Source organism: Gossypium hirsutum, chromosome D03, assembly GCF_007990345.1.
Source record: "Gossypium hirsutum isolate 1008001.06 chromosome D03, Gossypium_hirsutum_v2.1, whole genome shotgun sequence".
Classification (NCBI taxonomy): Eukaryota; Viridiplantae; Streptophyta; class Magnoliopsida; order Malvales; family Malvaceae; genus Gossypium; species Gossypium hirsutum.
Window position 1 is genome coordinate 15,014,697 of NC_053439.1, and position 27,514 is coordinate 15,042,210.

Below are 27,514 nucleotides of genomic sequence, written 5' to 3' on the forward strand. Positions count from 1 at the left end.
CTCATGGCGTTTTCAATTTCCCATTGATCAGTTGAATGTTCTGAGCCATAACTTTGAGGAATATTACTCTCCATTCTTTCTCCAACAACATCATACGAATTTGAAGACATTCTAAACTACATACATAAAAATAGTATACCAAAACTACAAGAGACTAGCCATAAACATGTAACATGCATATCAGGGTGAGACTTAGCTTTCGATTTTTTGAGAATCGGCTCAACCTAAGCTATGGTACCAAACTTGTAACACCTCAATCCCCGCTGGCGTACTAAGGTGTTGCACTGAAAATAATCTTAAACTTGGTTCATACCTTTATTAAGGTTTCGACGTATATCCACAGAACTGAGGCATTAACCCAAAAGTTTTAAATGAAAAAGTAATCAAATTAGGGATATGCCATATTATATAAAACATAATTGAAAACAAAATTTCAGCAGAAGCCTTACAAAACTGATAGGTTTGTATAAAATTTAAGGCAAAGTATTTCCCACAAAAAAGTTTCAAGTGCATCATTGGTAGTTAAATACCATTTAAATCAGCTTGGCATATACGTTTAAAGATGATCTCATAAACCATAATTCAAAAAGGTTTAACCTATACTTCAAGGGTATGCAAACATTCTCTGAAAATAGTGATTTGGAGAAAGATGTAAATTATTACAAATGTTGGTTACAAAATAGAGCTACACACCGCTCGCCCAAAATGAAAGTATATGCATGTTACAAAACAAATGTAGGCGAGGAATAATCTAGCTAAGTCCCTTCTATAAGCGCTATTACGCCGAAATACCACTTGGAAAAAGGAAAGAAAGGGAGTAAGTTCGAAAGAACTTAATGAGTCTAGAAATAAAAATGTTCAACCCTTTCCAAAAAAATTCTATGAGCAGGAATAATTTGGGTGTATATATAACAATAAGTTAACAGAATTCTCGCAGAGACAATTGGGCTTCTACCCTCTAACATAAGAAAATGGTGGATACCTATCTCCAGCGGATAGTATCTTCTCGTGGACTTTATCATCTATAAAATAAAATATACAAAAAATTTCACAAAGAACAGTTTCCATAGCGTCGATAGAGCAAATACTTTCTTTAAGGAACACGAATGCTACCAACTCTTACTTTTATCATCTCAGACATATTGATCGAATGGTACTTACATACCAATCGAATTTAATTTGACTAGGGCAGATACCGTATGCCAAGCAAAATAACTTAGCGGATACGCTGCATACTCAACTCAGTAATAGGATTAAGATTTTCCACTTATCATGTGTTGCAATTACATTGTCAAACATTCTTACACAACATCTCATTCCTTTCTTCAGATATACATAACCTGTATTACAAACACAAATCTAAATTTACATTTTCTTACTCTTTTTCTCACCTTTTCTTGTGCTAACCTCAGATCCCATATTTATACATCAAAAAAGATATCAGATTCCAAGTTATTTTGAACACATACGTGTTCCCATAAGTTCAAGGCTCTTTGTCATGGTTAACAACTAACATGCACTATGGATGGCAACACCTATATCGGCAAGCTAGTTAGGAACTAACATGCCCTACCAAAGACCTAGTACTCACACCAATTTGGTTAGCAACTAACATGCCCAACCAGTGGCCCACATTATTTGCCCATCTAGTTAGCAACTAACATGCCCTACTAGTGACCTATCGTATCCGAATACTAAGTTGGCACACCAAGGAAGTCGTGTCTGTTTCCTATCACTTACATGCACATGTAGATGATTACATGCAATAACTTACCATATTTCGTGAGGTCGATTTTCATCTGAATTCATAAGTGGTAACTATGACAACTAGAACTTAAAAGTATACAAAGACTCGGAGGCTCACAGATGACTAACACAAACTGGATACTCACAAAAGATCTCAAAGTAGTTGGTTACACCACAAGTCTTTTACTATAGTCCACAACTTTTACTTACTGTACGGGCATTTGTTGGTTCTTCCATGACGAAGTTATTCCCACTTTTCTTATGGTAAAACAATAAAAACAAGGCCGAAGAAAGGGATGAAAAAACCCCCCATTACATTAACAAAAATATTATTTATAGCCCACACGACTCTCACAATAACCCTACACGTGGCCAACCAAGCAAAGCAAACTTACCTCCTTTTTGTGGCCGACATAATAATTTCTAGACAAATCCTTCCTTAAACATCCCTGCACTCTAGTTAATTTCCAACTAGATCTTAACAAAGAATCAACTAAAAATGAATAGTATACCCACGTGCTCATAAAGAAACTATCGGGTCCATGACCTAATAAACTGCCACTAGTGGATACTAATAGAAGGGTCCACCAACACAAGGCATGCCAAGAGAATCCTTTGATTTCCAGGTTCTCCACAACGACCACACTAAGAAATAGAGATCAATAACATCTAATTTACCAAAAGATGAACCTCCAACCAAATCTTTACATACTTACCTGATTAGCCAAACAATCTACCAATCATGGTGCAACAACCATCAATAATTTAACCTAGCGAATATGGAGTACATTAATCTTCCTTAGCTTATATTTTAGCCAACAATCCGCCCACACAAAACACCAACTAGGACTACTTCGGCCAGGGTGTTACAGAATTGCTATGATTTAGATTGAATTTCGAGATATAGACTAAATTGAATAGAATAGAAAGTTTTATGACATACTTGATATGTGATAATTGGTACGAAATTGGATTGAAGCATGTTATAAATGTTATGAAATTTTAAATTGTTGATGAATTAAGGATATTGGTATATAATTTGAACTATATAATGAATTGGAAAGGTGGTTACCCCATTAGTTGTTTGAATCGAGTCGAATATGGTTGGCATGCCATAAGGTCAGCTTATTGATAAAAAAAACCATCATTTTCGAGCAACTCGGGGTGGTAAATTTCACATATAGAGTCATCATTGTCGGGTAGCCTAGGGTGACGTTAATTAGATTGAAAAAATCATCATTATTAGGCAACTCGAGGTGGTAGTATGTACATGTATAACGTCATCGTTGCCAAGCAACTCGGCGTGATGGATCTCTGTATCCATTCTAAATTCGAGTATGGTTAAATGATATATGAAGTGGAATTATATTGAATTGTAAAATGCAAAAATATGTGAAAGATCGTGTGAAATAGTTTAAAAATGAGCCCTAGGGGCGATTGAATATAAATGAACTTATTGGTTCAAAAATGATTGAAATTGTAATATGTGATTTTATACATATTTATATAGATACAAATTGATAATTGTATTCTTGTGAATGATAATTTGGAATGAGTAAAAGGTGATATGGCAAATATATAAAGAGAGATGGAATAGTTTAAGTACATGAATTGGTTATTTTGTTAGTTATTAGTTAACTTGTTACAAATGAAAGAAATGGTACTTAATGATGAATAACATGAATGGTATGTTTAGGTACCTATAAGATGAATTGAAGTGTAAAATAAATATGTTCAAGTTATGTAGTAATGGTAGATTTGGCATGAATATGTATATGAATTGGTGTGTAAGATTTATTATATGCATGACCAGATGAAAATGAAGATGTATGACATGAAACAGCATGAGATTAGGCTATGATTTGAATGTGTGCAATTGCATAAGCTTATTTCATATTATCTTGAATCATGGAAGTACCATTGACATTTTCACATAGCGTACGAATTGTTTTCTCCATGCGCAAGTATAATAGGTTCCTAAGAGTTCAAGCAATAGTTCTAGCATCCAGGAAGTGGACCCTCGACTCAGAAATATTTGTATATATCTCATTTTGTTTAAGTATGGCATGTACTTAGGTTAAGTCATTTTTAGGCATATGTATAATAGATTCATAAGAGTTCAAGCAATAGTTCTAGCGTCCAGGAAGTGGACCCTCGACTCAGAAATATTTGTATATATCTCATTTTGTTTAAGTATGACATGTACTTAGGTTGAGTCATTTTGTTATAAGTAGTCAAATGTTAGAAATCTTTAATTGAGTTTACTATAGAGTTTGAAATGTAAGGAATGCTATTATACTATGGTAAAATAAAGTGTGAAATCATGTCACTTGTGTAATATAGTTAGAACCATGAATATAGTCTATATGTTGAATGAATTGGTTAGATACTTAAATTACAAATGTGAATGTATAGGTATGGTATAAATGTTTAGAATTAAACTTGTTTATGATGAGTATTTGGATGGGAAATGTGGTTAAAAAATATAGGTTGGTTGTTTTGGTCAATTGTAGGTTGGTGTCACCTTGATCTTTTAGAAATAGTTTGTCATATCATGATGTCAAGCATTTGTTGTTGCGACAAAATTAGGTCTCCGTGTCAAAATATGACGTCAAGTAATGGTTGTTATGGCAAGGCTAAGTCAGTATGTGAGGTCACAATGAGGAACCCCCAAAGTCACGACGTCAACCTCAAGCTTGTTTAATACCTAGAAATGAATACATACCATTTTACACAATTTTTTTCTTATATTTCATTGTTTAATAGTTCAAATAGAGTGTAAAATTATTGTAGTTGCTCTAGGAATGAATATGATACCTTATAGCTCAAACTCGAGGTTTGGGTCTGGTATGGCATGTTACATTTAGTTTTACCTATTGGGTCGGGTGTGGCTAAAGCGTAAGAACTTTTTCCATAAAGAAACCTTCAAGAGTACCTTATCACCCACTATATAATCAAAATCTTTCCATTTCAGATCCGTATATGAATTCTACTTATTGGAAGCCGCTTTCAATCTGCCTCGGATTAGCTTAACTACCTCTTTTTCTTCCTGAATCAATTCTGACCAAATTATTTTCTTTTCACACAATTTTAACCTTCATCAAGGTGTTCTACACCCCCGACCATATAATGCTTTATAAGGGGACATTTGGATACTCGACTAGAAACTGTTATTATACAAAAAATTAGATAACAGTAAACTGAAACCAATCACAGTGGCTTGCAACATATCTTATAGCATCTGAATAACACGCTCTAAATGGCGATCAGACTGAGGATGAAAAGCTATTTGAAATTCAACCTCATATCTAAGGATTCATGCAAGTGCTTCTAGAATCTTTAGGTAAAATGAGGGTCTTGGTTAGAGATAATAGATATAAGCACGCCATGTAATCTAACTATCTCTCGAATATATACTTCAGCCAGTTTCGAAATGACCAATTAATCCTTTCTGCTAGAAAGTAAGCATCCTTCCTAACTCAATCAACAATCACACAAATGATAGTTGTTTTCATCGAGCTGAGCAAACATTGTCACAATTTAAATTCTACTTTTCTACTTAGAGCATTGTAAACTTGAAATTATATAGGGTTTTTCTATATATTTTTATCACCTTTTTACTTAATAAATGTGTTTATCTTGAGTAATTATTATTGAAATAAGTGAATTTACTTAATTAGTAATTTTAGACATGAATTTAGGAAGAATGTGAAATTCGCTTAATTACATGATTTTCATGCATATTTCATAATAATTCATGTTAATTTATTAATGTATGTATTTTCACTATGTATGAGGTCCATTAGATACATGATTTAAATAAATAAAACATGGACATGTACAAGTTATCCATGTGGACAATAAGACCATGCAATTTGGGGCATGAGGTTGACTACTTGACCGAATAAAGAAGGTGATGAAAGATGAACATGCCTACTAAGTTTTGGACTGAAGAATAGTCCAACAAGGAGAACTAAGAGCCCAAATTTGGCACTTAAAGGTGGCTGCCCAAAATATATTTTGGGATAATTAATTGAAGGTCTTTATAGTTGGAACATAATCAAAATGCAGCCCAACAACTTCTTTGTTGCAATCGTCCACTTTATCGTTATTTTTAACTTGAAATTGAAATTCAAATTGAGAAGACTTGGTCATCTCTTGTAACACTCCAGAATTTGGGCCAAGAAGTATTAAGCCTTGAGCAAGGGAACGGTTTGGAAACTGTGTACAAAATTATGTCTGCTTTAGTGGTTAAGGGTCCTGAGAGGAGTTGGAAAAGTCTTAGGTTCAAACCTAGGCTTCAGTAAAAATATTGGTTTTAAGTGGATAAAACCCTGGATGCTTTGATGTAGGCCTTTTAAATTATTGTGTTAAAAAATGTCATAAGGAAGTATGTGGTCTAGTGGTTGTGGCGTCATTAAGGTTGCAAGGGAGTTTGGGTTCAAGTCTTGGCTCTTGCAATTTATTTTGGTTTTTCTTTTAAAGGAACCTGGAGTTTGGACTTTAGACCGTTTAGTTAATTGAAGAAAAAATGTGATACAAAAGAGCTTGTGACAAGGAGGCAAGTGGCATGTTGAGCTATTGAGGGGGGCTTATATCATACTTTTTGGGGGGGAATTCTTTGTATTTTTGATCGATGTATCTAAGTTATTGTAAATAGAAATTATTGTAATATGTAATAATAAATAATAATTGATATTTTCAGAAAAATATTACTATAATGAAAAATATTACTATAATTGTTCTAAATGGGGAAGATCGGTGAGGCTTTCAAGGTTATTCGTTGCTTTCTCCAACCTGCATTGCTTCCATTCCTAACTGGTTGTGGTTGAGGTTGATTGGCACATTGCCTGGGAACCAATGGTGCGATGATCATTGATTTACGGAATAAGAGTGTTTGAATCGAAGGGAATTCGCAAATCGCATCAGGTGTGTAACTCACCTCTCCTCTTAACTGTGCAGGTAATCCTCAGCCATAGTTGATTCGGTGCTGCGAGGGACTCGGAGGTGGCCACATAAACACCTCAATATTCCTCTCCCACTCTCACTAGTTTTCATCTCAATTCTTTTTCCCTTTTTCCCTTGCATAGTTGTCCATCCCTCCTCCATTCTTTAGCCTCAAAAGCTTTGTCAAAAACACTCCTTAGTCGACTACCCCTTAAACACTTAGCAAAAAAAGCATCAAGCAAAACGAAGGAGCACATTAGTCAGAATAGATCTGAAAGCTGCTGAACTGTATCGGTTAGAATAGATCCGAAAGGCTGCTAAACTGAATAGAGTTTACTCTTTCCTCTTTTTATTTATTTTAATCATGTGTTCTTTGAGTTTATTGTTTTTGACATCAACAATGATATTTTCAATCCTATTTTCTAGGATGATTATGTTAATTCAATAAGATATATTTTATTCATGTTTAATATGTTTAGGCCTCAGTCAATTATGTTTTCAATTAATATCATGATGCATTTTATTCATACGAGATTGAGTGCACTCAGATTAGCTAAGCGATCCTAACCAGGCGACGGCTAGTAGACGCATAATTTAAAGTGCAATGCTCAATTTAGGTCATTAAACCCGACTAAGTTGAGGTTTGTAATATCTTTAGTTAATAGTATTGCCTTGCATAGTTTTTAGTTTTATGTAATTAAACTATTACAAACTTGATGTCCCCGTGACCTTACATAAATGCTAAGAAACTCTTAGTTAATATGATTAATAAAATGCATATTTAACTAAGTAAAAGACTCTAAAAGGACTTAATTTGGTTTCCAAACTAATGAAAGATTGAGTTGCCGTGGAAATATTTCCGAACATTGTTAAGCATGATAAAGTAAATTGAATTGATTAATATAATTATCTTATCCCATTTAATGTTGATTGTTTTTGTTGCTAAATTCATTCATACATACATTTAGGTAAGTTGCATCTAGATTAGAATTGTGTAGGAATCAATCTTTGCATCTAATTAATTTACTTAGTGTAATCATCACCATCCAAATTATTGAATGTGTACATCAAATTGTGAAGTTACAATTTTACAAATATTTGGTTAAACTTATACAGTCCATGTGGAGACGATAACTCATTTTACTTACTTATTAAGTGAACGACTGCATACACTTGCACAAACCCTGTTACAAGTTTTTATTGCAATTGCTGGGGACTGTTGCCTTAATCATTTTTTGTGAAATTATTTTTACAATTTGGCTTTTATTTTTCTTTTATTTTATTGTTAACTCTACTAATTTATTCTTTATTGTTTATTTGTGATTTTTTTTATCAGGTGCTTTATGAGCATAGATCGAATCATTGATATATTACCCGTGGACCCTGAAATCGAGCGGAGTTTTAGACAAAGAAGACGTGAGAAATCTGCTAAAAAAAAGCTAAGATTGACCTTGGAAATCAAAACGATGGACAAGGTAATGGAGTCAATCAAGTGCACAACCCAATACTTATTGCTAATGATAAGGATCGTGCCATCTGACAATACACTGTGCCACTCTTTATTGAGTTAAATTCGAGAATTAGAAGGCTGGATATCGAGGCACTCCAATTCGAATTGAAACTAGTGATGTTTCAAATGCCCCAAATGGTGGGCCAGTTTAGTGGTATGCCCACGGAAGACCTACACTTACACCTTCGATTATTCATTGAGGTAAGTGTTTTATTCAAGATAGCTGGTGTAACTGAAGACACACTGAGGTTAAAATTGTTTTCGTACTCATTACGAGATCGAACACGAGCATGGATGAATTCATTGCCACCAAGTTCAATATTTACTTGGCAGGATTTAGCGGAAAGGTTTTGGGTAAAATATTTTCACTAAGTAATAACGCAAAGTTGTGTAATGAGATAACAACTTTCCAACAATTGGATGACGAGTCTTTATACGAGGCATAGGAAAGATTCGAGGAATTACTTCATAAGTGTCCTCATCATGGGTTTCCTCATTGTATCCAATTAGAGATGTTTTATAATGGTCTCAACACACATACAAGATTAATGGTGGATGCTTCTGTGTATGGTGTGATTTTCTCTAAGTCTTATAACAAGGCTTATGAGATTATTGAAAGGATTGCAAGCAATAACTACCAATGGCCGACGAATCGAGCAGTTTTAGGAAGACGTGTAGCTGGAGTGCATAAAGTGGATACACTGACTTCACTCTCTACTCAGGTACCTTTTATTTCCCCTATCTTAAAATAGTTTACCACTAATGGTTTTAATAATTTTGCAAGCAATAATTTTGTAGAAGCAAAATTCAAGCAGCAATGATCCAAACCCAAGTAGCAACACTGAAGAATCTGGAGAACCAAATGGGTCAGTTAGCTACTGAGCTTCATAGTAGACCACAATGAGCTTTGCCAAGCGATACAAAAAATGTGAGAAATTTAGGTAAGTAACATTTCAAAGTGGTTGATTTATGAAGTGGTAAGATTTTGGAACCTAAGGAGGTTGTTGTTGAAGACGAGCCTACTGAAAATGAGGAAAGTCAACCAACAGTTGAAATTTCTACAACAGAAAAATCAGATGCTAAAAAATCTGATGAGGTAAACCCTAAACTAGTGTATTATGAAAAGCTAACACCAACTTTTGCATATTTACCTCCTCAGAAAAGTTGTCCATATCAACCTAGAGTTCTATATCTTCAAAGACTTCAGTAGAACAAAAAAAAGAGAGGTACAATTCAAGAAGTTCTTAGATGTTTTAAAGCAATTACACATCAACATTCCATTGGTGGAGGCTTTATAAAAAATGCCCAATTAAATGAAGTTTATAAAGGATGTCTTTTCCAAGAAGAAACGACTTAGTGATTATAAGACTGTTACCTTGACGAAGGAGTGTAATACGTTTTTACAGAACAAGCTACCTCTAAAACTGAAGGATCCTGGAAGCTTTACATTATCTTGCAACATTGGTGAATCATATTGCGGTAGAGCTTTGTGTGACTTAGGGGAAAGCATCAACTTGATGCCCAAATCTATTTTCAAGCTATTGGGAATAGGTGAAGTAAGACCCACTACAGTGACACTTTAACTAGCGGATCGTACGTTAGCATATCTCGAGGGAAAGATAGACGATGTTTTGGTAAGAGTTGATAAATTCATTTTTTCCTACTGATTTTATTGTTTTGGATTTTGAAGCAAACAAGGAATTTTTTATCATTCTAGGGAGACCTTTCCTAGCCACAGGAAGAATGTTGTTAGATGTGCAAAGAGGTGAACTCACGATGCGAGTTCAAATACGAAAAGGTAATGTTTAACATTTTGAAGGCAATGAAACTTCCCGATTCAATAGAAGAGTGTTAAGTAGTAGAGCAATTAGAAACCTTAATTTCTATCAAAAGCAATTCTGAAGAAGACCCATTGGAGAACACTTTAGAGTCTAAACCCTTCGAAGATGAAAAAGGTAATCAAGGTTTCACTTTGATGGAAGAAAATCTAAGGAGTTATATTCAACCACTGCGGTTCGAGCTGCTAGAGTTAGAAGTTCGAGAATTTACACAACCCAAGTTGTCAATTGAAGAACCGCCTAAACTCGAACTAAAGGTACTTCCATCCCACTTAAAATACATTTATCTTGGTAATAGTTCTACTTTGACTGTGATTATTTCAGTGGAATTGACAGAACATCAATAGGAACAATTGATTGATGTTTTAAAGAAGTTTAAAAAGGCAGCCGGTTGGACAATAGCTGGCATACGAGGTATACGTCCTTCCTTTTGTATGCATAAAATTATTTTAAAGGAAGTTGAAAAATGTAATATTGATGAGAAAAGGATACTTAACCCTATCATGAAAGAAGTGGTTCAAAATGAGGTAATTAAGTGGTTAGATGTGAGAATTATTTACCCCATCTCAGATAGTTATTGGGTAAATCCGGTACAATATGTACCAAAGAAAGGTGAAATCACGATCGTTGAAAATGAACGAAATGAGTTAATCTCGATGAAAACTGTCACGGATTGGAGAATCTGTATTAACTATAGAAAGCTGAACAAAGTCACTCGTAAGGATCATTTTCCTTTACCTTTTATGGATCAAATGCTAGATCGACTAGCAAGTAATGAATTTTATTACTTTTTAGATTGATATTCGGGATACAACCAAATAGTTGTAGCCCCAGAAGACCAACATAAAACTACTTTTACCTGTCCATATGGTACATTTGCTTTTAGGCGAATGCCTTTTGGCTTATGTAATGCACCTGCCACATTTCAGTGATGTATGATGGCAATTTTCACTTATATGGTTGAAAATTATGTTGAGGTTTTCATTGATGATTTCTCTATTTTTGGTAATACTTACGATATTTGCTTGAATAATTTGGCTAAGGTACTCAAAAGATGTAAGGAGACCAATCTCGTCCTTAACTGGGAGAAGTGTCATTTTATGGTTAATGAGGGAATTGTCTAAGGGCACAAAATTTCCAAGAAGTGATTCAAAGTGGATAAAGAAAGATTATCGGCCTCAGTTAGTGTGAAAAGAGTTAGATGTTTTTTAGGCCACGCTGGTTTTTATCATAGATTTATAAAGGATTTTTCAAAAATTTCTAAACCTTTATGTATGCTTTTAGAAAAATATGTTTTTAATTTTCATAAATCATGTTTAGAAGCTTTTGAAAAATTGAAAAACCAATTAATTTCAGCCACGATAATTATCACACCTGATTGGAATATGTCTTTTGAGTTGATGTGTGATGTAAGCAATTTCGCTGTTGCAACTGTGATGGGCCAAAGAAGGAACAGAGTGTTTCACCCTATCTACTATGCAAGCAGAACTTTAACATGAGCCCAAATCAATTATACAACAACTGAAAAAGAACTCGTTGCTATAGTTTTTGCTTTTGACAAGTTATGTTTATATCTTATATGTACCAAAGTTATAGTATTTAACGATCATGCTGCTATTAAGTACTTTCTCACGAAGAAAGATGCTAAACTAAGGCTAATTCGATGGATACTTTTACTCCAAGAATTTGACCTTAAGATCCAAGACAGAAAAGGTGTTGAAAATCAAGTAGCCTATCATCAAGTACGAGGGCCTAGTAAGCAAAGCTAGACACAGAGGGCCTAAATTAACGTAGAGTCGCTACTAACAAATTAGGGTTAGGTTGGTTAGCCACCTATCGTCTAAAAGTCTAGAATTAATACTACGGAAAAATCCTAAAAGTCTAGACTCAATCTCATCACCAAATTTCAGGTTCAGGAGTACAGTTATGTGTGGGGAAGGTTATAGCATCCCCACAACGCCTATCCGCGGATAGTCTTACAGGGTCTTAGGAGCTAGGTTTTTTTTATTTAAGCATATTAATGTCTTAATCTAGGCTAAAATCTTATGGAAATCTTAAATAAAAACTCTAGAGAAAATTCCTCCGGTTTACTTGTAACTCGATTAAGATGTGTTCAACAAAGTTATCTAATTTGAAACTTAAATTAGAGATTTTTAAATTTAATGGGAACTCTAAAGGATACCTAAATAATTCTAGTAAAATACCTTCAATTCCTAAAATTAATTCTATTTTAGAATTCCAAACAAACTTAGAAATTACCAATGAATTAAGAGAAATATTAAAATCCATCTACAACTTATTTGATCTTTTATTATTATTATTTAAAAGATTTAATTAATAACGTTGAACCTATCAAGATCTTACGAAAGTATCCTACGCCAAATTTATGATTTATCTTACTTTAAAATTCTCGATCTAAGGATTAAATTCGTCAAAATCCTAAAATAATATATCTTAAATAACATCTATTAGCATTCTTAAAAAGTTTCTAAAATAAAATACTTAGAAAGACATACTCATGATTTACAATTCACCTACAAAAATCTTTAGTTTTAATCTTGAATAAAATCCTAAAGAATATTTACATATTAATTTAATATTCTAAAGAGGAATCCTATACGATATTTAAAATTAGTTTAAAACCCTAAAAAATATCTTACATATTATTTATAACTTTTCTTAGGTAAATGGTAGATAAGATCTTAAAGACTAACCTAACTCCAAATGTTAAAACCTTATGGTTTCATTAAAATGTAAAACCTACTTCACTAACTTCATGTCAACATTTATAGGATGGAAAAATGACCTAAATTTCCTTCTTTTAAAACGAATAGTAATAAAGGAAAATTAATTAAATTGGCTAAAGGAAATGAATAGTTAAAACTCTTTCAAAAATGACAATAATAAAAATAAAACTTAAATAAAAGAAACAAATAATATCTTGACATGATGATGATAATAATAACAATAATACACCTTATTCATAATACAATAAAAGAATAAAAGTAACATAAACAAATAATATTAAAATGTATGTAAGAGGAATGTGTAAAAAAACATAAATATAAATGGACATGAAAATAAATAAAGACGAAATAAGAATAAATAAAAATTATACAAATGTGAATAAATATAGAACATTAAAATAAAGCGCATAATTGAAATTTAATATATAAGGTATAAATGCAAATCAAAGGGAAGATATAAGTGGAAATAATTTATTAAAGATGGAACCAAAATGACATAGCTTGATTTTGGGACTAAAAGATAAAAAGTGTGGAAGATAGACGAGTGATTGGCAATTAATTTTGAAATTTCAAATTAAATCAAAGGTTTGAATAAACAAAAGGGTTACGGTTGTAAATAGGCCAAATAGTAAGGGCGGTGCTGCAAAAAAGGGGTATTTTTTGTTAATTTAAAAAGTAAAGGGGTGAGAATAAATTACCCATTTTTTGCAGCTACAAATGGGAAAAAAACTATTCATTCTTTCATTTTTAACCTCATTAAAAAAAAAACTCTTCCTCCTTCTATGTTGGTCATGGCTCCACCATCGGAGAGCCCAACAGCTCTCTAGCCTTCGGTGGTGGAGCTGCCGCATGCGGTGGCCGGAAGTTTTTAATTTGTTTTTTTGCAAAATCAAAATTTTCTTTAAAAAATCACTACTTTCCTTAAAAATCAAAGCTTTATTTCGAAATAGTTGAAAAATATCAAAACTTTGTTTTAAAATTTTAAACTTTTCCTTTAAAATGACTAATTTTTTTAAAAAAATATAAACTCTCTTTTTTAAAAAATCACTATTTTTCTTAAAAATCAAAGCTTTATTTCAAAATAGTTAAAAAAGATAAAAAAAATTGTTTTAAAAAATTTAAAATTTTCCTTTAAAATGACTAAAAGACATTTTTATTTTAAAAATCTAAACTTTCTCTTTTTAAAAAAAAATCACTATTTTTCTTAAATCAAAACTTTATTTCAAAATAGTTGAAAAAGATCAAAACTTTGTTTTAAAAATTTAATATCTTCCTTTAATATGACTAAAATATATATGTATTTTTAAAAAATATAAACTCTCTTTTTAAAATAAAAAATAAAAACTTTTCCTAATATCAAGCCTTTTTTTAAAAAAAAGATATTTTAGAAAGGAGAAGGGAAAAAAGGGGATTTTTGGGGCTCTTAGAGGTGGAGGACCGACGGTCCAGTGACATCCCTTTCATCGAAGCCCAAAACTCGATCCCTCATGATATGTGTATGGCAAAAAAACGAAGAAAAGAGAAAAGAAATAGAATGTTGTTGTTTTACCTTTTTTTTAAGAATAAAATATGAAAAGCCTTCTCCTCTTTTTCTTTCATTTCATTTCATGTATATATACTACTTTTCAATCTTGTTTATTTGTAAATAAATATAATAATAAAATATAATAATAATAGTAATGATAATAATCATTTAGGCCCTTGGTAGGCCCAAAAAGGAAAGCAAAAGAAAGGAAAAACAAAGGCCTCAAATTGGGCTCGAACAAAAATGGGTGTCTGCAGTTCCAATTAATGAGAATTTTCTTGATGAGCATATCTTCGAGGTAAGACAAATCTATGAAACACCTTGGTTTCCTGATTTTGTCAATTATTTAGCATGTGGAATAATTCCTCGAGAAATGACGTACCAATAGAGGAAGAAATTCCTTCATGATAGTCGATACTATTTTTGGGAGGACCCATTTTTGTTTAAACAATGTGCAGATAACATAATCAGGAACTGCGTATCTGGAAGTGAGATTGACTAGATTTTGTACCATTATCATTCATCTCCGAGTGGGGGACAATTTGGTGGTTCGCGTATAGCAGCAAATATTTTACAAGTTAGGTTCTTTTGACCTACATTGTTCAAAGATGCTTATGCATATGTGAGAACCTATGATAGATGCCAAAGAACCAAAAACATAACAAGAATGTACAAGATGCCCTTGGAAAATATTTTAGAGATAGAACTTTTCGATGTATGGGGCATTGATTTTTTAGGCCCGTTTCCTTCTTTCTATGGGAACAATTATATCTTGGTAGCTGTGGACTATGAGTCCAAGTGGGTTGAAGCTGAGACATACCTAACTAATGACGCTAAGGTAGTCATGTGATTCCTACATAAGCACATATTTACATGGTTTGGGACTCCTAGAGCTATAATTAGCGATGAAGGATCTCACTTTGTAAATAAGTGGCTTAAGTGGTTGCTTGACACGTATGATGTGAAACATAAAATTTCTACTGCCTATCACCCACAATCGAATGGCAAGTTGAAAGGGTGAATAGTGAAATCAAAGGTATTGTTGAAAGAGTATTGCGCCCTAACATAACAGATGGTTTCGAAGGCTGTTACACTATGGGCCTATCAATCTACTTTTAAGACGTTGTTAGTAATGACTCCCTATTGGTTAGTTTTTGGAAAGGCATGTCATTTGCCGCTTGAATTGGAGAATAAAGCTCATTAGGCTTTGAAGCAAATGAATTTTGATAATAAGCAAGCCAGTGAGATTAGGGTGTTACAACTTGATGAGTGGAGGAGTTGAGGTTATTTTCATACGAAAATGCTAAGTTGTGTAAAGAAAATTATAAGAGATAGAATGATAATCGTATACAACCTCGTGAGTTCAAACAAAGTTATAAAGTGTTGTTGTTTAATTTGAGGCTAAGGTTATTTCCTGGAAAGCTCAAGTCTCGATGGAAAGGACCTTATACCATCCACAGAGTCTATCTATATGGAGCTGTAGAATTGTACGACAACCATGGAGGTACATTTGAGTTAATGGTCAACGTCTTAAGCACTATTACGATGGTGAAATTGAGCGAATTAAAAGCTCGTTCAAATCAAGAGACCCTTAATTTTTCATAAACCTACTTTTTAATAAAAAGTTAGAAATTATTTTCTTAAATTAGTACACTTAATTAATTTTGTATAAGGAGATTGGAACTTAAGCGAGGCCGTTGCGACCCCTCCAACCTTTCCTGGAAATTAATTTAATGTAATTCTTTGAGAAGAAAATTTCTAATTAATTTTAAATTTTTATTTTCCATTTTTATATTTACCTTCAATTTCAATTTCAATTTCAATTTAATTTGTTTATGTTTAATAAAGGGGGTCAAATTGACCTAAGTACTAATCAGTTTATTTATTTTTAAGCAGTCTAGTTTGTAAATACAATTTGAGCTCAAGGCCTAAACAAAAAAGAGGAGAAATTTACCCCATCAATGTCGTCCATAAGGGTTCCCTAAAACCTTAAATTTTGCCATCATAAATTACATCCATCTTACTTGCCACCCAAGTAACTAAAAACTAGTCAAATTTTAGCTACAAGACTACCTTGCCGTCCAAGTCACTTAAATTAGCTATATTCTAGCTAAAAAATTGCCATAATTCATCACTATATAAACCCCTCTCTACTTTCATAATTTTTACAACCCTTTAAGCTATTAGCTTAAACCCTAAACCACTCATTATTTTCCCTCTTAACCATCAGCCTAAATCACAAAATTTCTCCCCAAAATTCTTCATTGCTGCAAGCCCCTAGTACTGCTGCCGCATGACTTTTGCCAGAGCAAACCTTTCACCGTTGCATCCCTATCACCGCTGTATTCTTTCATCGTTGCATCCCAATCGCCGTCACAGAAACTTGCTCTCAACCTTTGCTGATATTTTTTCAATTCTTTTGCTGAAATCTTACTTAATTTTCAGGAAAAATGTCCACATCTCACAAAAGAACTAGATCTTCCAAGACATCTACCGAAAATCTCATTGTGATTCAAGATGAAGAAGTGAAAGAGAGGTTTGATTCAATCTTTAAAAATCAACCTATGACGCTAGAAAAAGGTTTCAACTTGGAAAGTAATGATAAGATGGTTGTGCATTTGCTGATTTGAAAGACCATTGATGCCCTCAATTGAAATTATTTTTATGATGCACGATCATTACCTGATGAGGAGTTAGTTTGAGAGTTCTATGCCAATTTGACTAAGTCAGATACTACTGAAGTTCTTGTTCGCAAGAAAAAGGTACCCTAACTTTTAAGTCCATTAATGATTTGTTTAACCTACCTGATGTTGAAAAAGATGAATATTTTTCCATGATAAAAAACATAAATTGGGATTTTCTTCAACAAGTACTTAATATTGTGAAAAATTCGATATCTCACTGGATTATAAGGAAGTATGGCGGTCAGTCTTGCCGAAAGGAATATTTAAATTCGTTGGCTAAGGCATGGTTTTACTTTGTTCAATATATTTTCATGCCTATCTCATATAGTTCGACCATCTCAATGGAGTGAATACTTTTGTTGTATGCAATTATGACAAAAAGGTCCATCAATGTTGGGGAGATTATTCTTAAAGAGATCCATCATTGTGCTAGAAAGAAGACCAGAAGTGATTACTTCTCATCCTTGATAACTTCACTTTACTTAAGGGCCCAAGTTAAGACAAAAGCAAACATGAAGGGCCCATATGCTCAAGGTTGCATCACAACTCATGATATTGAAAGGTTAGTGGAAAATGTCCATGAACTAAACCCAATTGAATCAAGTGAACCGACAAAACTAGAAATCGATGAGTCATCGACCAAATCTGAAACTGAATCTAACTTAGTTACTAAAATGGAAGAGGTAGAATTAGAGGACGAACCGAATAAGCCTAAACCGATAAAAGAACCAAAAGTTTCTGAACCAAGAGATGAGCTAAATGTTGACAAGTTAGTGGAACCAAGTATTGATACTAAGTTGACTATTCCAATGTCCACTTATTCAAACATTGTAAAGAAATCAAAATTGTCAAATATGATGGATATGATGAAGTTTATGCATAGTCAACAACAGGCTTATTGGAAATATGCAAAAGTTAGAGATGATTCTGCAAGAAATACTTTTAAAAACATTTCTAACTATTTTGTTCCTAAGTTTCCAAATTATATCTTTGATTCATAGAAGGAAGATGATAAAGAAAGCAAGAACGAGGCATAAAGGAGGAAAACGAGGAGGATGAGTCAAATAAATAAAAAGGGGGGAAATTATTTTCCTTTGGTTTTTATTTCTTTCTTAGGTGTTTATTTTTATTTCTTAGTTAGAATTTTTCTTTTGCATAATAAATAGCAAGCATGGATTAAATAATCTCAATGCCTCTTCAATAGAAAATTAAAGTGATGTGGTAATAGGAATGAACATGCTAGGATTGAATTGTGGAGAAAGACTTGGTACTTAAGCAGTATATATGACTCACATATATTTTCTTGCAACCCGACCTGGTGTTCAGTTTTCATTCATTACTTTGTTTTTGCAATGAAGACATTGCTTCTTTTTAAAGGGGCGGTAAGACATTTCGCAAGAATTTTTAATAAGGCATTTCACATGAATTTTTAAGTATGTTGAAATAAATGATTGTTCAGAAATAATTTTTGTTCATAAGTATGTTCAAATGATAGGATGATTTTTTATTTTATCTAAGTTATTCGATTGGTATTTTGAGTGATGGAATGCTTGTGTGATCTTAGTCTTATGTAGGATTTGCCATGAAAATTTGATTTCTTTAGAAATAGAAATATATGAAGGTTTAAGTCTTTAGAATTGACTTAGTAACTTTCTTGAGGCTAAATCTTAGGAGGTGCACTACAGCAGAATAGGCTTTTTGTGGCATATTTAGTGGCGTTTGGACAAAAAATGCCGCTAAAAATCGAGCATTAGCGGCGTTTTCTAGGAAGCACCGCAAAAAACCTAAGCCACACTGTGCCGTTTTCTGAGCTTTCTAGGCTTTAGCGGCGTTTTTAAAAAAGCGCCGCTAATCCTCAGGGCTTTAGCGGCGTTTTTAAAAAGGCGCCACTAATGCTTGGGGCTTTAGCGGCGTTTCTTAAAAAGCGCCGCTAATGCTCTAGGCTTTAGCGGCGTTTTTAGAATAGCGCCGCTAATGCTCAGGGCTTTAGTGGCGTTTTTCAAATAGCACCGCTAATGCTCTATTTTTAGCGGCATTTTCCAATAACCGCCGCTAATGCTCTGGGGCTTTAGCGGCATTTTTTAAAAAGCACCGCTAATGCTCTATTTTTAGCGACGCTTTTGAAAAAGTGTCACAAAAACCATTTTGTCTATTTAATTGGTTTATTTATATTAATTATAATTCAATTTATTTTTAATTGAATATTTATAATCTTCAGAAAAAATAATAACACGTAGAAATAATTTGAAATAAAAAACATAGAAAAATATTTGTTAAAAATGAAAAAATTAAAATACTATTATTTAAAATAATTTTAAAGTTTTTTTGGTACATTACTGATTGTTTTTTTAATTTATATATCAAATAATTTCTTATATAATCATAAAAGAGATAGTATTAATTTTAAAATATTGAATTAATTATCACTATATTTTAGGGTTTTCAATTTAGGGTATATGGTTGTGAGTTTAAGGTTTAGGTGTTACCATTTTAAGGTTTATGGGTTATGGTTTAAAGGCTGGGGTTTAAGGTTTAGAGGTTATTTGTTAAGGGTTTAGGGTTTAGGTTTATGGTTTAGGGTTTAGATTAACTAGTGTTTTCTAATTTTAAAATATTGAATTAATTATTATAGTTTAGGGTTTATGGTTTAGAGTATATGGTATAGGGTTTAAGGTTTAGGAGTTACTATCTTAAGGTTTATGGATTATGGATTATGGATTTAGGGATTATGGTTTATGGTTTATGGTTTATGGTTTATGGGTTGGGGTTTAAGGTTTAGGGCTTAGGGGGTAAGGGTTCAAGGTTTATGTTTTATGATTTAGGGTTTAGGGGATAAGGGATAGGGGTTTAGGGTTTATATTAATTAGTATTTTTTAATTTATATATTAAATAATTTCTTATATAATTGTAAAGAGATAATTTTAATTTTAATATATTAACATTATGATTATAGTTTAAATTATTTAAAAGATAATAGATAAATTATATATATTAAATAGTTTAGGATTTAAGGTTTACTTGATATTTGTTAAATGATGAAATTTTATACAATCAATTAATGCTTTTATATTTAAAAATATTTAATCTAAACCATTTGATATATTTAAATATTAGATTTAAAAAAACATTGATAAATAAATAAATAAAAAGTAACATATTGATATGGATAGGTAACTATCTATTTTGGATAGGATCAAATTATAACAAATAAAAATGAAATACAAAAGCTAAAATCATTCCATATCGAACGTCTAGCAAAATAATAGTAATTATATTTTAGTTAGAAAAAATATCTCTAATAAAATGGAGATTAGATCGGAAAATAATAATTTAAAATGATGATTAAGTCTCAATCTTTAATAGAAATTTTATATGTGAGAGATTGATTGCTTACATTGGATAATTCTAACTTAATAATTAATTACAGTCATTTTATCATTTGTTTTCTTATTAAAATATAAAATATTATTTTGAGAGTACTTGGTTTTTTATTTTATAAAAAATCAATTTATAAAAAATAGTAATAATAAATGTTTTATAAAATTACTTAACTAATAATTTTTAGTAGACAAAATAAAAAATTTTTAGCAGAGCAAAATGGCGTCGTTTTGTTCAAAATGAGATGATTTTTGCGGCGTTTTTATGATATAGGCACACTTTCTTTGGATTGTTTGAGCCTTTCAAGCCGACCTTATAAATTTAACCCTTGAAACTTAATTTTTGAGTTTAATCTCCTGTTTATTGCAAAATACCTACCTTATAAGCCACATTACCATCTTTTTTATTTCATTCTATTCTTTTGAACCTATCTTAATTGAATTTGTCTTGGTGATCAAAGTTTAAGGAAGAATATGAAAAGATGTACATGCTCTTCAAATTATTCAAAAAAACATGATGAATGTAAGTTTTTTTAGAAGAATAAAAAGAAAAGAAAAGATTGTTCAAATTCCCAAAATAAAGAGCAAAGTTTGTTCAAAGTCTGAAAAATAATAAAGGTTGAGTAGGAGCTCGAAATAAGTTTAGGGGTGTTCCAAAGACCCAATTATATGAAGGTTGTGACACGAAAAGGATTCAAGAGAAAGTTAAGGTTAAGATGTTTTGAACCTAAAATCACTTCTCTTTATTACTACCTTTAGCCTAGCCCATTACAACCTAGTAAAAGACCTATTGATTGGATGATTATACCGACTACATTAGTGGAGAGGAGTTACTAAGTTCAACATATGAAGACAATAATTAAACCTTGGGATTGATATTTTTAGTTGATAATGAAAGCAAATTGATTGGTGAATGTTATGTATGACGTTGAAAATGCATGCAAACTATGATTCATGTTGAAATTATGATGTACTTAGTATAAAGTTAGAAATAATATTTACATTCGAGCTACTTATCAATAAAGAATAATTTTTTAGCATGATTTTGTCGATACATGATTATGTGCGAAGACTGATGCTGTTTTATTATTTTGCAAAATTGCCTTAGTAAAAATTGTGTTGTACGTGAGCATTATTCGGGACGAGCAGTGATTTAAGTTTGGGGGTGTGTAAACTCGAAATTATATAGGCTTTTTCTATATATTTTTATCACCTTTTTACTTAATAAATGTGTTTATCGTGAGTAATTATTATTGAAATAAGTGAATTTTACTTAATGAGTAATTTTAGACATGACTTTAGAAAGTATGTGAAATTCTGCTTAATTACATGATTTTCATGCATATTTTATATTAATTCATATTAATTTATTAATGTATGTATTTCACTACGTAGGACGTCCATTGGAGACGGGATTTAAATAAATAAAACCTGGACATGCCAGCTAAGTTTTGGATTGAAGAACCGTCCAACAAGGGGAACTAAGAGTCCAAATTTGGTACTTAAAGGTGGCTGCCCAAAAATGTTTTTGGGATAATTAATTAAAGGACCTCACAGTTGGAAAATAATCAAAATTCAGACTAATAATTTCTCTGTTGAAACCGTCCACTCTATAAATATTTTTCGCTTCAATTTGAAATTCAAATTGAGAAGACTTGGTCATCCCTTGTTCCTTGAAGCATGACCGGCCACATGAGTGAGGGAAGGAAGAAAATTTAAACCTATTTTTAGTAAACTCAAACCCTTACCTTCACCAATAAATACCTTGCCATCCCTCACTTCTAAGATCATCCTTCATCCCTCAAGTTTCCTCTCCCACTCTCACTAGTTTTCATCTCAATTCCTTTTCCCTTTTTCCCTTGCATAGCTGTCCATCCCTCCTCTATTCTTTAGCCTCAAAAGCTTTGTCAAAAGCACTCCTTAGCTAGCTACCCCTTAAACATTTAGCAAAATAAGCATCAAGCAAAACGAAGGAGCACATCAGTTAGAATAGAAATAACTTATTTTAAATTAGAATTGCATAGGGATCAATCTTTACATCTAATTAATTTATTTAGTTTAATCATAGGCTTGTTTGGGGTGATGAATGCAATAACTTATTAGCCTTATTTTTATCACCATCCAAATTATTGATTTTTTACATCAAATTGTGAAGTTATAATTTTATAAATATTTGTTTAAGCTTATACAGTCCTTGTGGAGACGATAACTCATTTTACTTACTTATTACTTGAACAACTGTGTACACTTGCACCAACCCCGCTACAAGCATCAGCTACAACATTTTCTTTCCCAGGATGGTAATCGATTATACAATCATAATCTTTCAGTAGTCGAATCCAACGATGTTGTCTCAAATTCAAATCCTTTTGGGAGAGCAGATATTTGAGAATTTTGTGATCCCTACAGATATGACATTTCTCACCATACAAATAATGCCACCAGATCTTTAGAGCAAACATCACATTTTTCAGCTCTAAATCATGTAGTGGGGAATTGGGTTCATGTGGTTTTAACTGTCGGGATGCATAGACAATCACTTTACCATGTTGCATCCGGGCACAACCCAAACCATTCAATGAAGCATTACTAAATAATAAAAATTCTTTCTTCAATTTGGGTAGGATCTTGATCGATGCCTATATCAACATTGCCTTCAATTTCTCAAAACTTTCCTGAAATTAATTATCCCATACAAATGACACCTTATTTTGTAGAAGTTTGGTCATAGGCAAGGCTATTTTGGAAAACTCAATCACGAACCTACGGTAATAACCAACTAAGCTCAGGAAGCTTTGAATTTTTGACACATTTTTCAGCGCTTTCCACTGCAGAATAGCTTCAATATTTTTAGAGTCCACACAGATTCACTTGAGCAAAATAACGTGTCCTAGAAAGACAACTTCAGATAGCCAGAACTCACACTTATTGAGTTTCCCATAAATTTTCTTTTCACGCAACAACTGTAATACAATTCTTAGATGTTCATCATGCTTCGCTTCTATCAAGATACCATAAATGAATACCACTACGAACTGATCTAAATAAAGTTGGAATATGTAGTTCATGAGATCCATGAACACCATAGGAGTATTTTTCAGCCTAAATGGCATCACAAGAAATTCATAGTGACCATATCACATGCATAACGGTTATTTTCGGTACGTCACTTTCCTTGATCTTCAGCTAATAATATCCCGACCTCAAATCAATCCTTAAAAAGACAGAGGTACCTTTCAATTGATCGAATAAATCGTCAATACACAACAAAGGATATCAGTTGATTGTTAGCTTATTCAGTTACTGATAATCAACGCAGAGCCGTATCAATCCATCTTTCTTGTTAACAAACAAATTGGACCTCTCCAGAGCTATATACTAGGACGTATGAAGTTGTGGTCTAGGAGATCTTGCAATTGAATTTTTAGCTCTTTTAACTCCATTGGTGCCATATGGTACGAAGTAATTAACATAAGAGTGGTTCCCGAAAAATTGATCACCGCTAAACGTATGAATGTTTGGACTAAAAATACAACAGCAAAACATATAAGAGATAAAACAACGGTGTCTGCAAGTTTACTAGTCAAATTGTAATATAGAAGAATGTTACAACGAAACACTCTAGGAAGTATTCTAAGGATCATACACAAGAGAGGTTGAATTAAACTAAGACTAATTTTCTACACTAACAAGGTTAAATAGTAATAATCTAAAACTATATTACGAAAAAACAAATTAAAGGTAATCAATCGAAATAAAATAAACTAACTAAAATTAAAGGCAATCAATTTAACAACTGAAATTAAATCCAATTAAGTAGGAAAAAGATTAACTCACTTTATTGTTCTTAATTAACTTCAAAACTTGGGTTTTATCTAGTTAGCTATTAATTAATCAGTTATTACCTCTCAGCCTCTAACTAATTAACTAATTGACCAATACATGCTTATCTCTCGATATCACTTTCTTGATTGGGGCATAATATGATTTACTCAGTAAATTTATCTCTCGATCTCGTATATCCTAAATTACTTCCTATGGTCATCAAACCTAGGGTTTAATCACACATAATCTAAACCAACTAACTTGGATTGAAACCCTAATTCATCCATTAATTATTCACACATCCGCTAGTTATTCTCCCTAAGGAAATTAGCCACTATGTATCTACATGCAATTATTCCTAATTCCATATTTAACATGCAGAACAGTAAATTAAATAAGAAAACAAATATGTGTCGATGTTGATTTGTGCACAAAATTTGGATTTCCTTTAATAGTTGCAAAGATAACCCTGATTTCAATTGAAAACCACAAGGAAATAAATAAAAACTACTTAATTAAAGTCTTGGATTGAAATTGAATCCAAGTTAAACAAAGAACAAAATTATGTTTATGAATAAATTGAAATAAAATAAAAACTAAAAATAAAACCTAAACCAAAACTAAGTGGCTCACTTGGCCAAGCCTTCCCAAATGAGGCTAAGCACTCTTATTTATAGCAAAAAATGTCTTACCTAATTAGGTTTAATTAATAGCCTAAAACTAATAAATATAAATTATGCGAACAGAAACACCCTTGGCTTAATAATTCTGATTCGTTGCCCAGGGTCGCGACACCACAGGACTGGTGTTGCAACACTGCCTTTCAAGGCTGAATTCCTTGGCTTTGAAGTCTGGTGTCGCGACGCTGCCATCTTCCTTCATGTTATTAGCCTGAAATTAGTGTTCTACGCACTCAAGTAGCTCGTTAGCTCATCCCTAGGTCCGTATTGGTCCATTAGGTCATCAAATGGCTAAAAAGTACATAAAAATGCTTATTTTGCGAAAATAAATCTAAAACTAATAAAAAAATGTAATAAAAACATGTAAAAGAGCTAGAAAATAAGCTTGTTAAGTGTCAAAAAGACTCTAATTTGCCACAATGAACTGTAGCAGATCAAACTCCCCCACACTTAATTCGTTGCTTGTCCTTAAGCAACAAAATAAATACAAACAAAATACGAAAAAAAACTAAATAGTGCTTGAGCATGATGAATACATGAGACTAGTTCAGAACAATATGCATAAGACAATGTACTTAAACATGTAATTCTAGCATGATATATAATTGACTCCAATTTCCAATATCAAACACGTTAGTTCATTAGGATACAAGGTAAACAAATTCAAGAATGTTAAGCATAGTATTCCATCGAAACAAGTACACAAAATTTACATTTATGTTCGAAGAATACAAGTAGTCAGAAATGTCAATATTTAGTTTAAATTTCATCCATAAGTCGTATCACTTTAGTCAATTAGGACTTTTTGGCTTGTAACGTTCTGTGTCTTAGGTTGGTTCGAAGTTGAAGAACTAACTCTACAAAACGGATTAAGCACAAAAATAGTTTGGCACATTATATTGACCTCGATACTAGCCCAATTATATCTCTTAACATGCAGAACAGTAAATTAAATAAGAAAACAAATATGTGTCGATGTTGATTTGTGCACAAAATTTGGATTTCCTTTAATAATTGCAAAGATAACCCTGATTTCAATTGAAAACCACAAGGAAATAAATAAAAACTACTTAATTAAAGTCTTGGATTGAAATTGAATCCAAGTTAAACAAAGAACAAAATTATGTTTATGAATAAATTGAAATAAAATAAAAACTAAAAATAAAACCTAAACCAAAACTAAGTGGCTCACTTGGCCAAGCCTTCCCAAATGAGGCTAAGCACTCTTATTTATAGCAAAAAATGTCTTACCTAATTAGGTTTAATTAATAGCCTAAAACTAATAAATATAAATTATGCGAACAGAAACACCCTTGGCTTAATAATTCTGATTCGTTGCCCAGGGTCGCGACACCACAGGACTGGTGTTGCAACACTGCCTTTCAAGGCTGAATTCCTTGGCTTTGAAGTCTGGTGTCGCGACGCTGCCATCTTCCTTCATGTTATTAGCCTAAAATTAGTGTTCTACGCACTCAAGTAGCTCGTTAGCTCATCCCTAGGTCCGTATTGGTCCATTAGGTCATCAAATGGCTAAAAAGTACATAAAAATGCTTATTTTGCGAAAATAAATCTAAAACTAATAAAAAAATGTAATAAAAACATGTAAAAGAGCTAGAAAATAAGCTCGTTAAGTGTCAAAAAGACTCTAATTTGCCACAATGAACTGTAGCAGATCAAACTCCCCCACACTTAATTCGTTGCTTGTCCTTAAGCAACAAAATAAATACAAACAAAATACGGAAAAAAACTAAATAGTGCTTGAGCATGATGAATACATGAGACTAGTTCAGAACAATATGCATAAGACAATGTACTTAAACATGTAATTCTAGCATGATATATAATTGACTCCAATTTCCAATATCAAACACGTTAGTTCATTAGGTTACAAGGTAAACAAATTCAAGAATGTTAAGCATAGTATTCCATCGAAACAAGTACACAAAATTTACATTTATGTTCGAAGAATACAAGTAGTCAGAAATGTCAATATTTAGTTTAAATTTCATCCATAAGTCGTATCACTTTAGTCAATTAGGACTTTTTGGCTTGTAACGTTCTGTGTCTTAGGTTGGTTCGAAGTTGAAGAACTAACTCTACAAAACGGATTAAGCACAAAAATAGTTTGGCACATTATATTGACCTCGATACTAGCCCAATTATATCTCTTAGCTTACCACCTTATATTCACTTCCCTCGCCTTTCTTTTCTCTCCATTTCCTAAGGTACAATAATATTCATGAGTACAATCATCTTAACGAGGATTTTGTGTAAAAATGAGTATTTCTTTTCTTTTTTCTATTTTGGATTTTTCTTTCTTTTTTTTCTTTTCTACTTATTTTGCTTTTATTCATTCGAGATTTTCTCGCTTGGCTTTGGCCTTTTCAAATTTTTTCTATACTTGATTTTCTTCATTCACGCATAACTTTGCAAGAATCTTATACTCACTATTCCATACTATCCCTTATTTTTCACTCTTAATTTTTTTCATTTTGAAATATCCATGATGTATCTACCTAACCCTCAATATTAATGGCCCGGTTTCTAAGTTCGTGCTGGGACCAAAAAGAGAAAGGATCGAGAATTTATGCACTAGGCTCATGGTTTCATTTGAGGTTCATCAAAAAGTGGAATT

The 27,514-nt window shown here is 32.3% G+C and overlaps 1 non-coding gene across 1 annotated transcript; it reads right to left on the minus strand.

The window, feature by feature from the left end:
* Nucleotides 1–8,586: 8,586 nt before the first annotated feature.
* Nucleotides 8,587–8,693, minus strand: LOC121215707 (small nucleolar RNA R71). The gene has a single exon (XR_005911683.1). It is a non-coding gene; the product is annotated as a small nucleolar RNA R71 (small nucleolar RNA).
* Nucleotides 8,694–27,514: the final 18,821 nt, after the last annotated feature.